Genomic DNA, 12,987 nt, shown 5'->3' on the forward strand with positions numbered 1-12,987 from the left:
AGAAAGTACTAATAATGATGCTATTGTTGGTATGTCGGGACCATTCACAAATCTTATAGAATTGTCTTTTAAGGAGTTCGATTTAATATTAGTATAAATTTATTGACCAAACATGAAGTTAATTTGGGCTATCTTACTAGGAGGACAATTTTGAAAATAGCTATGGGTAAAGAAATATTGATGCTCAGTGAATAAAGAGGGTATCTGACTAATGTATTTTTTTTTACTATAACTGCCAATAAACTGATTTGGAAGGATTTGAAGTATATTTGACACTTATCCTAGACACTAAGAAGCCTAATCTTAAAATAATAAGACATCGTTTATCCATAAATTCAAATAGTTTAAACAAAAACATGTGTAATTTAATATATATAGATATATATATATATTGTAATTCATTTGTCATATTTTGTCTATTCAACTTTTTTAGTTTTAAGATAATAAAAAATATTTTATGGCTAATAATCATCTAAAATGTTTTTTTGAAGTGAAAATCAATTATTATTGAATTTATCTATTTTTATTTAATTTCAAAATAATAAGAAAATAATGTTTTAAATTTTATAAATATAACTCAAGATTAATATAAATTAATAAATTTTAAATTTTGAAAATAAAAAATAAAATATTCTAATATATGTACAATTTATAAATCACTATAAATTTATCTACCTACTTTTTTGCCTATTACAGGTAACAATTAATAAGTCGAGTAAGTTTTTGTACATGTTCTTTATGAGTAACTTTATTATTTGTCATAAATTACATTCAGCCTCGATCTACGAACTAAGAAGTTTTAAATATTCATTTAGTATAAAATCTTTAATTATGTAATTTATATATATATATATTGAGTAATATGTAATTTATATATAAGTATATAAATTAGAGACATTTGTATGATCAAATACAATAAAATAAGGACGAAAATATGATTTTATATATTGATAAACTTATATATAAACTTTAAAATTTTGAGATTTTTCTTTTAGTTTCTCTTATTAGTAAATAATTTATCCTTGTACTAAAAAAAAAGTAAATAATTTATCTTTTTTTTTGTCTTTGTTGGTCAACGGCGACACCATTTTAATGTTGTCTCATTGGTAAGTAGTTCATCTCTTTTTTCTTTTTGTCTTTGTTGATCGACGGCGGCACTAACTTTAATGTTGGTTTTCGACTGTCGGTATTCTTTATTTTCTCTTTTTTTTTTTTATTTCTTATAAGTTTGTCTGTATGACAGTTTTCTTATGCCTTTTGGCAATTTTTCGGTCGTTGACTGTTGTTTTCATTCATCTTTTCTAAGGGTTGATTAAATATCGCAACGACTTATCAATATGACACTTATCTGTTTATGTTGATCTTCTTTGATTTGGACCATTGGATTGCATTTGGATACCCGACATACGTTCATGGATAGTTTTTCACGTTGCTTGAGTCTGATTTATAGTTTGTTGGTGGTTTTTCAGTAGGTTGATCCCCTTTTGTGGTTCGTTTGCTGATGCGATCAAATTTGTTTATATTTATCTTTGTTCGAGTTTTCTTGGTTATATTTTAATATTTCTTTGTATGGTCCTTATATGTGATCTTAAGTTGTTAGTTTGTTTGATTATAGGAAATTTTCCTAATTATGTGTTTAATTTACGATTATGATTGTAAATTATTTTCTAATTTAGGATATTTTTTATTTTGAATAAAATTAGTAATTTTTTTTAAAAAAAAAAAATTTTTGAAGGAGCGATTACCCGTCAAACAAAACATCAATCTAGAAAAACAATACCATTTGTAAGCTAACACCAAATGTCATACATCATTGCATATACACCATGGTACCAAACATAGCTACTCTTAACATACAAATGCTAAACAATAATATAGAGATTAGGGTTTTTTTTCTCCCTCTTTTTGAAAAGCTTAAAACAAAGATGAAATACAAGAGCATTTAGTCCCATCTGCTGGAAACCCTAGCCATAATCCATTCTTGGTGTGCAGAATGATGGAGATAGCAGGAACAACAGGCTTCTTCTAACACATTGATACGATAATTAGATCATAGCCGATGCCACGGTTTTCATCATAACAAACGCCACCTCTTTCCTAGGCAAATCCTTGGCCCTGCATTGAAAGATAAGAACTTGAATGATGGCTCGTGTTAATCCCTCCTCCCTCTGTAATCCATCTTTCGGGCTTGAATTCCAATGCATCTTCACCCCATATTGCCTTCATTCTTGCCATGGAATACAAGTTAAACATGATTTTCGTCTTCGGATGAACTCGATGCCCTGGGAAGAACATCCGGCCTTAATGGTTCCTTGAGCTGAAAAGGAACAGGAGGTACAGCCTTATTGCTTCACACATGCACCATGTAAATAAACTAGATTTTCACCTCTTCGGCGTGGAATAATCGCCTTTTTCGGGTTTCTTTTGCTGGTATTTTCGATTGAAGCTCTGTATGATATTGTTTTCCACTTCGGGATGCTTTGAAACTAGCCAGATGAACCAAGTAAGAGCCGAGCTTGTTGTGTCCCTCCCTGCAATCATGTTCAAAATGTCTCTCAAGAACTTGTCGTCACATTTCAAACCTGTCGATTTCTCTTCAGTTATGTATGATGCTAAAAGATCAACACCCTCTATTTGATTTTCAAGTTCAAGTTGTTTCCTTTTTTGGCTTATATATTTAGCTATTACATCATCAAGAACTTGCCATGCTATTCTATATTTATTCTCTTGCCCCATGTTGAGCCATTTCTGCAACTTGATGAAGCTTCGAGGCCTCACATGCCGATAAAACAACGCTTCTTCGGCTTCATCCAGGGCCTTGGAGAAGCGGACTTCGGGGAAGTCGATAGAGAGGCATTCGGGGTTGTTGCCGGTGACTAAGATGCACGTGAAATCAAATGTAAACCTTTGGAAAACATCTTCCAAGTCGACCACCAGGCCAAATTTGGCGACGTGTTCGAGAACCGGAATCAGACCATTTTCCACCTTGGTTCGAGTCGCCGTCGACAATAACCGGTTTAAAAGCGGGTGTCTGATGAACCCTTGAGCCAATTTCCTCTGGTATTTCCACAGATCCATGTCGGCGTTGAAAATCCCATCCCCGAGGATGTCGAATATCTCTTTGTAATCGGATCCTTTGGGGAAGTTTCGAAAGTTTGAAATCATTACGTGGTGAATGTTGGCCGGATCGCAGGTTAACACGAAGTTCATATCGGAGAACCAAGGACCAACGAAAAGAAGTGCAGTGGCATCTTTGGAGAATCTCAGTGCACCAATCGTGAACACGATGAACGTTGAGCAAGAGCTGCGGCATCATTCCGACCACCGGGAAAGTTATTGGCTGCCCCTCCTTAGAATTACTCAAGCAGCTGAGAATTAGAAAGCAAATGAAAGCCACTAAAACTTCAAAAATACCCACCAACGCCATGAATTTGGAAGCCTGTAAAGTTTGTTTTACTTCTTGAACATTTAGAAGCAGTAGTTATTATTTGGCAGTTTATTCTATTCCTTGAATATTTCAAGTTAGTTGAGTTGAGTTAATACTTTGATAGTGTATCTAGTGAGTTCTATATTATGCTCATTTAACTCCTTTGTATGAATATTTCAAATTATTCATTATGTTATTTTTATGTATTATTTTAATTCTATTTGTTTATCATATTTTTAGTGTAATCATAATATGTTTAAAATTATTAGCTTGTTGTACTTTTGTTAAATGTCCGCATATTATTTTCATGCTTTAAGGTTGAGTATCTTCGGACAAAGAGTCTTAAACGCTCGACGTCTTTTGAGAAGTTGCAATTTCTTGATATAACTTATAACAGGCTCATGTGGCTATCATAACTAATCTAGTGTCAACTGATCATATCTACATAGTCTGTCAACCTACTGGCAGCCATAATACTTCATAGTATCATACCAAGAGTCATTATAAAATCTCTCAATGAAGACCGAGAGAAGGGATTGAACCACATCTCCCTCATTCATATCCTTTCTATTACTTATTCAGACGTAATACTTTGACGTTGACCAACGAATGTTTAATCACCAATTAGTCTCTTTACTCAAACCAAAGGTGAACTGTCTATAGTCACCATAACTCATTGTTTCCATCAACAATTGGTGCAATGACCGTAGAACACCTCTATCATAAAAGAATTAGTGAAATCCACCCCCAAAAGAAAAATAACAAATTCATCTCCCTCGTCTTCCTAACATCTTCCCGATGTACTTCATCATTTCTGGTCGATGTCTGCAAAAAGGATCTGCAGAGCTTGCATGAAGGTCGAAGATCCCTCGTTAGACAATGGAGACAATATGACATTCTCTATTTACTTGGGTCACTCTTTCTACGAGTGCGGGCAAATCGAATTAATAAAACGATCACAAGATCTGTTGAGCTCGTTCGCCAAGAAGCGACGGGCGTCGCTACCATGAATACTCACCACGATGGCACCAGGTGTAGCATCGACAGAGGATCAATAGCATGGATAAATGAGCTCCCCCATAAGCATGTAGCGAATCACGTATGGGAAAGTGACGCCCACTATTGATGGAAAAATGACGATTAAATAAGACAGGAAAAAAAAACAAAAAAGGATCACAATTCTAGTTTACCCTCTAATTTTTCAGACGATATCCGAGAAACAGCCTCATTAAATTGAGCATTTAAAAAATTAACTGCTTTCTGAACCCTATCTAATTTTCTCGTGTGCTTGTACGGTTGCTTTATTATTCTCTGAGTGGGGCAGCGTTAAAATGTCTAGGAACTTGAAGAAGAAAAAGAAGAAACAGTAAGAATGGTAAAAAATAGGGAAACTAATAAGAAGAAACCATTAATGTAAAAAACGAATTCACATCTGAACTCTTCTTGCAATTCTAAAAATAATTTTGCTGATGAGAAAAATTAGCTAGGACTATGGTTGATGGCTCACTCTTTCTGATTTGATTAGAAAATTACGGTCTGCGACTATTTAATGGAGAGGAGGAGATAGGTAGACGAGCTAAAGAATATATTACGATAAATCATATTGTTTAAAAGTACGATATGTAAAATGTGTTTTATCTTAAAGCTATCAAGCGATTTCGGTAGTTAAAAAAATATTACTCTTTTTTTTTTGAACAATTACGCCTGTAAGGTGTATGTACGTTATTAATTATTAAAAAATATTTTGAACAAATGATAACTTATAATCACATCAAATTATTCATAAAAATGTATCTTATATTATATGACAATTTTAATCACAATAAAACATTTTATTAGTTAAAAATAAAAGACATTATTAATGTAAAATATTCTTTAAAATGTGTAATCTGTCGCATTTAATCAAAATATACTTCGATTGAAATTAATATTAAAATTTTAAAACACCATTTCATGATATTCGCTTTTCGTAAATTTAAATTTTAAATGTCACGTCAAAAACCTATAATATCATACCACACCTCATTAGTTTTACACACTAAGTTAAAAAAATCATTTGTAGTCATAAAAAGTGTAAGAAAAAAGAGTTTATATTGTTTTTTTCTTATAAGGATAGATTAGTAAATTACATATTTTTCATACATTTTTACATATTAGTTATATTTAATTTTGTTTTTTTTGTAGTATTTTTATATTTCCTGTTTAGTTATTATTATGTATAGTCATTATATGGCTTATTTAGCTATTTAATTTTTTGGTTTATTTTTTATTTTTTGTTTAGTTATTATTTTTATAGCTGTTATATGACTTGCTTAGTTATTTAATCTTTGGTGTATTTTTTTAAAAAATTTATATTTTTTATATGTTATTATTTTCATATGTTTAGCATTTTTTTGTTTAATTATTTATTTTTTAGTTATTTTATTTTTATTAAAGTGAAAGAAATTCTCGCCAAAATTCTTTTATAACTGAGATCAAATTAAAACTCAACCTCACTTGCCATAGACATCAAAACCACGAAAACACCCATCTCTCGCACGCAAATGGAGCTTACATCAATCGATTCCTAATACTAGACAAACTCGAGCCCAATTCACAAAGCATAACGCATACAAGAAGTATTTATAAGACATACGGTACTTAATTTGTCACCCATACAGCTAACGGGCTCGACGTGTGTTGCTCTTGGTAAGGGCATCAACGTCAAAGTTATCCTCTATGTATGTGAATGAATGATACATGCATAGGCTAAAACGCAACCTAATGTCACTTTTAAATAGGGTAGGGACAATGTGATTATTTAAGTATTTGTAATAATAATTTATTAATATATTGAATTTATACATTATTTATGTACTCATTGAGAGATAGAGACAAAAGATGTACACCTTTCATCTTATGCTTGTAGAGTGTACGACCACTATAGTATGTTTCACTCTAATTATGTCTTTCGATCAATGATCGTTTGTGATTGATAAGAACTTATAAAGTAGGTTAGTGTGTGATATCACTTTCTGAAAATGTATCTCTAAATCCTTGAAATCTCAAATTGGAGCTATATTGATGAAGTTCAATCCTTACCTATCAGTGATATTATTTGATTCATCATCAAGTTTGTGTTAGTATCAACATATTTAGGTTCCATCTTAAATAATGTTATTTAGAATTTAAGCTGACATTATTATAAAAAATTACTTAACTGTCACGTCAATATTTTCATTAGTAGTTAACGGTTAGTGACTCGATTGATGTCATTAAATAATAAAGTGACCTGAATAACAAATGTTTTAATTAAGTGATCATAATAGAACCCCTATTATAGTTTAGTGACTATAAAAGTAGTTTACCTACATATTTATATCTTCTACCTTTTTGAAACATTCAGGGAGTGTGCAGAGAAGCAAGGCGAAAACGCCTCCTTTCCTTTAATTAGTAGACGTGAACAAACTTGAAACCACCTACTACAGACTACAAAGCACAAGATCAAATGCAAATATCACTTCTTTTATTTTTCTTTCATTATTACTTTCTTTCCAAAATTTTAAGCAATGAACAAATCAAGAAGATGCTTCACATTGTTGTTTATCCTCCTCTCACATCGAATCCGGCCGGTAATCGGCGAAAGTGAGCAGCAGAAGACCACTAAGGAAGACAAACCATCTCCCTTCCAGTTCGTATCGAACACCATGTCTTGTGAAGAAAGCACATAAAATTCTGTCGAGAAAATCAAAACCATCGTCCATGATTTCCGGTTGCAGTTCACTTCACCCAAGCCAGGGTACGATTCCATGAATTTTCTTCCCTTTTCCTTATCACGCATGCAAGCACATTAACATGTTTGGTTCGTATTTGACAGGGAAGAAGCAGTGATGAAAAACGTCGAAACTAAAAATGGAAATGTCGAAGAAACTGTGAAACCTGCGGCAAAAACTGAGCCAAAGACAGCTAAACCTGCAGCAGAAACCGAGCAGAAGACGGCTAAACCTGCAGCAGAAACTGAGAAGAAGACGGCAGAGAAGGTTGAAGAGGCTTCCTCTGATAAAAAAGAATCCCGTGATGAGCTTTAAACAAAACCCATAAATCGTATCAGTAGAGTTATTTGTTGTTTCATGTTTGTAAGTCGGTTTTTTTTGTTATAAATTTATGATCTTTTTGTAGTCTACGTTTTTGGGTGAACCTTTTAGTATTTAATGTTCCAGTAATCCACCGAAATAAATGATTTCACATCCATTTTCAATGAAGTTTCCTTATAACAGAAATCATGTAGTTACCTATAGAAAGTGACATCCAACAGATCAAGAAACCGAATCCGAGCATTTGCAATCTCCGACTATTTCTAGTAGGACATCGGTGAAACAGACTTGCTTAACTTGCTTAAAAGACCAATGTGCTAAGCATAACTAATATTTTCCATTAGCAGATAAGCACTGCTAGAAGAGTCATTGGTATAGCAATGCCGTGAACCACAAGAAATTCAGATACTTGAATATGCTTAAGCAATTAGCTTACAAACATTAGATAAATGAAGAAACCATATAGTAAAATTCAGCTTCGAAATGGTTCAGATTTTGTCATCCCTAACCATCTATGGAAGATGTGATGAACATCGAAGAGGCAGGCAGCAAAAACGTAGAAAACAAGGTTAAACAACATTTAATCGTCAATTGCAAAGAAAAAATCCATTCCAACAATCACCCAAAATATTGAACTTAAAGTTGACTTGCTAAGGATCACAACTCAGAGACCAACTACTGAAACTGGGATAGCAGTCACTGACTCGCTGTAATTAAAGCATCATATCCTAAACTTTTTGACGTGCAAAATCTACGAGGAAAATGTGCTAATGAGAATTAGAAGCAGAGAGTCTAAGGCATTCACTCTGACACCGACGAAGGCAAATGTCATTCTGATGTTGGTTGACACAAACAGTGCGAGCACAAGCATCGGAGCATACATCGGGCTCAGACACACCGCAGACAGTTACACAAGTGTCGGGAATTGGATCTTTCGAAAACGCCCCAACCTTCTTCAGCATTCTCTTTGAAGTGCAGACTCTCTAACAAACAAAATTTTCGTCGGAACTCTTCTCCCTTTCCCTGGCAGTCTTACTTCTCTGTTCTTCAGCATGCCTTTTCTTCATTCTAAAAGCCTGTCCCGAGATAACTGCAGGGATGGCAGCCCCAAGAACGGACCACCATACTTCCACCATCACAAATTGCAGAAAGTAGGCCCTTTCTTCTTTGCCTATGTCCTCTTCTGCGATCAAAGAGGAAAATACAGCACCATGAACTTATCTTTATTCATTTCTTGATTCTACGTATAGCTCTTAAATTTAGAGGCATTCAACTTTTAACACAGGTAAAAATTCCGGTGCAACACCAATGAAATCTAGGACTTGCAAAGGTAAACAAATGACAAATACTTTCAACCTGCAGTTAGAAAGCCGGATTTTACGTGGCCTACCAGTTAAAGTTACAGTATATTTATCATTCAGTACTTCGAAAGATTGCATACAATATAGCATTACCATAACAACCAACTCAATGTGGCACTAATGGCTTTAGAACATATGGATTTAACATCACAACATCAACCATTTGCTCTTAATACTTATAATATAAAGCAAGCCACTCATCTATTATAGCTAGATTTAAAACTAAATCGAAAGTATATCCAAACAAAGCAACGCACTGCATTAATTAAAGCCAACAGCAATAGAAAGTCTAAGAACCCACTTTATATATTTTTTTCTTCTAATGCATACCAACTAAATGGATAGTTCAATTTCTCAAATACTGCAAAGTGAATTCATATATTGCTGAACGAAAAACTATAACTTTCTTAGACAATTGCATCAACGCAATCCCCAAATAAAGTCTCTTCTTAAAACAAATTAACTCTTTCAGAGAAAGCAAACACCCAAAAGCTTTTAACTTTAGAGCCCAGTCTATATTTTAACCCCAATTCAGCAAAACCCATTTCGTGAAAAGAACAAAAACATCAGATCATGCAGTAACATAATCAAGACACATTGAAAGCACACAGAGATAAAAGTCCGAAACTTTATATAAACAGAGGAAAAGAACGACAAAAATGAATCCAGAAGACAATTTAAACATCAAATTATAACGAATAGATACTCAATACTGGGAGAAAAAATTATGGGTTTTGAGATAAATGAAAGGACTGACCTATGGGACAGGGCTTTCGGGGAAATTCAGCAAAGAGAGCGAACTGTATAATGTGAGGCAATATTGGTGTTTGCATAGAAATAGAGTTTTTAATTAACTGGATTTGGATTTAGTGAGTAATTTGAAAAAATGTAAAGTTTAGTGAACAAAAAAAATTAATCTTTAAAGTTCAGTGAGTAAATTGAAAAGTATTATAGTTCAGTAACCAAAATAAGATAGAAAAGAAAGTTCAGTAGTGATGTATGTAATTTACCCAAAATTTAATTTTTCTTTATTATGATGATTAAAAATTAAATCATTTTAACGTACAAATTATGATCCATAAAATATTTCTCCCGTTCAAAATATGATGGAGAGTCATTTCGGACAATTTTGGATTTTGAGCAAAAAACTTAAATAAACAATTATAAAACGAAAATATATTCTATTATTTTAAATAATTATTTTAATTTTTATTAATAAATCATAGAAAAATTATTAAATTTTGTAAATTACATCTTTCATTGTGGGTATGAATAATATGGAATTTGATTTTGAATAATAAATAAAAAGATGAAGAATGTTATATTATTTTACCGTTAGATTACGACGGAAGAATGTTAAACATTTGATATATTGAAGACCCAAATTTATAAAAGAGAGAAACTTATGATTTGATTTAATATGAAATTGAATGAATTAATAAGAGAGATGGAAGAAGAAGAAGACTGAAAATTAAAAAATTTATAGGATTGAAAAAAATTAAGAACTCTAAGCTACGTAGGTAGAAAGTGGTGCATGAGAAATAGCTCATGGTGCAACCCTTACAATTGGCTCTGCGTGGAAGTTGATTTGTTGATATAGAGCACTCATGAAAAACTAGACATGCACATGACCTAGTGTGAATCACGTTGAACAACAGTAGCATGGTGTAATATCTCCAATTTACATAAATAATTTATTCATAGAAATTTGTTTTATCGATTATTCTGTAAATTATGTTTCGTTCTTTCTAATTCGGGCTCATAGCTCAAAAGATATCAGACTCAATATATTAGATCTAAATTAAAGATATAGATACTCAACAAAACTTTATCCATGATTCTTTTGAAATATAAGGAGGATTGTTATAAATTTTGAAATATTTCAAAAGAATTATATTTCACTTATACAAGCAAAGGAAAGGTTTTAACAAATTATTTTGGATAAGAAATTGAAGTTGTTTTTGAAGGTCGGAACAATAGTTAACTTGTGATGATTTTTCAAATAGGATCTAGACATTTTTGGGTCGAGATGCCTATTTACTTATTAATTGTATGTCAATTACCTTTCTAACATACATTGAAACATCTCAATCAAACATCAAGAACTCAAGATATGTTCATTTTAATAAAGACAACGCATGCAAATAAATTTGGATACGAGTTTAATAAAGAATTTTTAAATTATTATAAAAATTTAATTATTTAATTGATTATTTATAATAAAATTTAGCCTAATAATCAAGTGTGTCCTAAAGTATTCATGTTGAGAGTTATATTAAAAGTAATACAATATTTTATGTATGTTTCAAACTATTTTACTTGCATCTTGATTTATATGTTTATTGCATTATTTCCAACAAGTATATAGCTAATATGTGTATAAAAATTCATTATTTAACCACAGTACCTTGAGTGCACCACTAGTTGCACAACATGGCACGAAAATGTTTGGCTATGGTTTGGTTTTGGTCAAAAATTACAAATACAATGAGATCATGATCATGATCACACAAGCACATAGTGTTGCAGTCTACTTCATGTATGAATGGTGATGGCTACTCGCAAATTTAATTTTTCTTTATGGGGGGCGTCCCACTTTCGCTCTCCTTCACCCCGTTTCAATATACTTTGCTACTACCCCAACTATATGATGTGATGCTTTTAATTATTTTCTTCCCTTTTTAAGCGTGATTAATTAAATTGTTCTTTGTTATAATACAAAGTTATCTAACATCGTTTGGAAATGTTTCTCCAAACGAGCTTTTCCAACTCAAAAATAAATTTTTTCAGTTTCTTGGCTTGAGTTAATAATCATTTTTCTTACATTAATTTTTTGATAAAAAATGAGCTGTTTGATAATATTTCTACGTTTCAAACAGAATTTTGGACCAAAACCACCCCTATAAACATTCTCAAATGGGCCCTTAATATATGATGCTTTTTATACAAGGGACGTATGAGGAAGGCCACGGTAGTTCTACTGTGCTGAGAAACTTAAAAGACTAATTTGTGGAGGGTTTAAACTTAAAATATTATTTTATCTATTTTAAAAAGTTACATAATTAGTAATAATTTCAATTCGAGAATATTACAGTACGTCTAGTTTTGACCTAAAATGCTATTCTATCTATTTTAAAATGTTACACAATTGGTAATAATTTGAGTTACAACCGAGAATGTTACATAAATTTCTTAACGGTATTTTGTAGGTTGTTTCCAAAATATTTATGCAATTTACATGATTTGTTATAGAAAATGTAATATTCTTTATTTCAATCTAAAATGTTACTCAATTTACTCTAAAAAATTATGCATGTGGTAAGTTATTCGGGTACAATTGATTGCAAGCTTTTTTAACCTTATATTAGTCGGTTGTATTTTAGATTCCCCTAAAAGTCAATCTAATCACTTAGCATGAAACTTTTGGACATGAAATCATACCAATTATCGAGTTATACCTAAGATTAGGAATGGGTCGAGGGGTTGTATCGTATCCCTTGAAAATTTTTATTTATCATATAATTTAAGTATTTTTTATATTATTTATTGGTAATTTTATTTAGCACTTCCTAAATTTTTTTAATTCCACATCCCCTAAATATAAGTTCATAAATTCACACTCTTAACATAAAAAATTATATTCGTTCTTACTTTAGATCCTATTTATATATATTGAAAATCAAACGAACTACATGATTGCAATAAATATTTTTTTAACTACGCTATAATAATATCAAAATCTAACATAAGCAAATGATGAATTTATTAATGATAAAAGTGGAATGATATAATTAATTAAATTAAAGATTTATGTTTTATATTAAATTTGAAGTTAAATTTAATAGTTTAAAATATAGATTATTATATTTTATGATTCAAATCCATCGTTTGATACAAAAGGTTGAATTATTTATTATTTCCAAATGATCACGAGAAAGAAATGTGAGAAATTTAATTTATTATTAAGTGGATAGTTATCAATTTGAAAGTATATAATATGTGGAATAATTGAATATAAACCACCAAATGTCTACATCGATCATTCCATGCAATAAGATAAAGCAAGTCTCAAAATTAACTTATTCTTGTTAATCTGCACTAAATTTACCTTGGATTTGGGCTGTTC

General features: G+C 31.5%; 1 long non-coding RNA gene and 2 pseudogenes across 1 annotated transcript; 1 reads left to right on the plus strand and 2 right to left on the minus strand.

Annotated features, from left to right (window-relative positions):
• Positions 1-1,942: 1,942 nt before the first annotated feature.
• Positions 1,943-3,427, minus strand: LOC120132433 (annotated as a pseudogene).
• Positions 3,428-6,901: 3,474 nt separating this feature from the next.
• On the plus strand, positions 6,902-7,580 carry LOC120132417. The gene is made up of 2 exons (XR_005516997.1): positions 6,902-7,205; positions 7,284-7,580. It is a non-coding gene; the product is annotated as an uncharacterized LOC120132417 (long non-coding RNA).
• Positions 7,581-8,056: 476 nt separating this feature from the next.
• On the minus strand, positions 8,057-9,669 carry LOC120132421 (annotated as a pseudogene).
• Between the last annotated feature and the right edge of the window lie 3,318 nt (positions 9,670-12,987).

Source organism: Hibiscus syriacus, unplaced genomic scaffold (assembly GCF_006381635.1).
Source record: "Hibiscus syriacus cultivar Baekdansim isolate YM2019G1 unplaced genomic scaffold, ASM638163v2 tig00110562_pilon, whole genome shotgun sequence".
NCBI classification, from domain to species: domain Eukaryota; kingdom Viridiplantae; phylum Streptophyta; class Magnoliopsida; order Malvales; family Malvaceae; genus Hibiscus; species Hibiscus syriacus.